Source organism: Bison bison, unplaced genomic scaffold (genome assembly GCF_000754665.1).
Source record: "Bison bison bison isolate TAMUID 2011002044 unplaced genomic scaffold, Bison_UMD1.0 scf7180017853177, whole genome shotgun sequence".
Taxonomy (NCBI): Eukaryota; Metazoa; Chordata; class Mammalia; order Artiodactyla; family Bovidae; genus Bison; species Bison bison.
Window position 1 is genome coordinate 12,336 of NW_011483750.1, and position 1,971 is coordinate 14,306.

Here is a 1,971-nt window from a genome sequence, read left to right on the forward strand (position 1 = left end):
AGTGTTGAGATAGTTACCTCTATGTTCAGGGAAAATGAAAAAGAATCGAGAGAGATATGTAAGTGGGAGAGTCCCATGTTATTAAGCTATGTGTGGATGTGTACCTGGGCCTTATACAGGTGAGAAGTGGTATGAGAATGAGGGGGATGCTGGGGGTGAGGGGTGAATGGGGCCTTAGTTATTCTAGTACATCTCCAAACACCGACACACCACCCTCATCCTCTTGTCTGAGCCTCACGTTACTTCCTTGCTTTATGGCAATTCTGTGAGATCTGGAAATGAAGAGAGTGAGAAATAATTCACAAGGTTTCTCATATATGTGAACATGTATGTTTATTTATTTAAAGACTCATTGAAGTGTGGCTGAAAATACTGTGTACCCCAGATGCATATCTTAGGGTGTGAATTTTCATAATTAACATAATTTTTCATAATTTTTAAGTTCTTCAGTGAGATTCATGAACAATGCCGAACTGAAAACTTGGAGATGGTATTTAGTAGGATTCAGAGACAGCTGTTGGGGTGTGAACATCTTGAACTGCTATGCTGATACTTGTGGGTTGGTATGGATATGCATTTGTGATTTCTTTGTACATTTCATTAGAAACTCAAAGAGGTAAGATGAAGTATGGTTAAGGTGTAAGTTGCCTCAAGATCAAAAGAACTAACCCTTTGACTTGCAAATCCCCTGAAAGGGAAGGAGGGGTGGCAAGTTGAGAAGCCCCTCAGGAAGTGGAAGGGCTCGGCCTTCTGAGAATTAGTGAAGGAAATTCACCAGAGTCAGGAAACAGCCATGACAGCCCAGTCACCAGGGGGCTGGGCAAAGGTTTGATTAGAGTGGAGATTGATGGGTGGAGAGGGGAGAGACGCGAGTCGGGCCCAGTACCAAAGAGATGTTTTCAGCATCAGCCACAGCTGCACAACAAAACAGCGTCCTTTTTCCTCATGTTCTTCCCAGCATCGTAAATCCGCAAACTGCTCCTCAAACCACATCCTGCAGCATGCAGCCAGAGCACTGGCCCTGCTCTGCTCTGGAACGAGCCATACTGGGGGATGCAGCTGGTCACAGCCCCTGGTGATGCTTTTGTCAGAGCGCCACTGGGCCCTGAGTTGCCTTTGGGTGCCACATGGCTCCAGGGTTCTTGTAGGAACACATGTCCTGAATCAATTACAACCACACTAGTACTGGGCCACAGACAAGCCCCATAATCGTTTTCTTAGCTCTCCTGTCCAAAGTTGGGCTGGTGTTGGCCAGTCTCTGCTGGTCTCAGTCCTGAACTGGCTGGGCCATTGAGCTGGTCCTTGTGTCTCTGCTCCCACTGGGATGAGCAGACTATCCAGAATGTTCTCCCCATGGTAGAGGCCCAAGAGGGCCACAGACTCTCAAGGGCTTGTGATGTCTCCTCTTGCCACTGGTGTATTGTCACTGCAGCCTTGTTCTCTTGGCCAGAGCAGGTCACATAGCCAAATCCAAAGCCACGAGGTAAAAGACAACATATCCCATCTCTTTAGAAGGAGTAGCCACAGAGTCACTTAGATACAGATCCTGGGTGGGGTGGAGAAGAAGAAGCAAAAAAATAGAACCTCCTACATCTCCATTAGTGAGGCCAATGTCTCATACCTGATCTGGGTCTGTTCTTACCCTCTGTGAGTCTCAAAATTGATGAGATCCAAGACTGAACAGTCATCATGATGCAAGTCAGGGGGAGGGATGTGTGGTCACTTGCTTTCTTTCCATCCCACAGCACCTAGTAACACATGACCAGGCACGGCACTTAAGATACTACTGCTCCCATCCACGTGGAACAGAATTTGCAAAACAGTCATCTTAGTTGGTCTTTCCACTTAGAGCACATGGTGAGAATATATAGTAATAAATATAGGTTGCTGTCCTTATTGTAGGCAGATACTGAACACTCAAGTTGATCGGTGGGCACCTAAAGAAGTCACAAAGCTTTTCATTGCTTATCC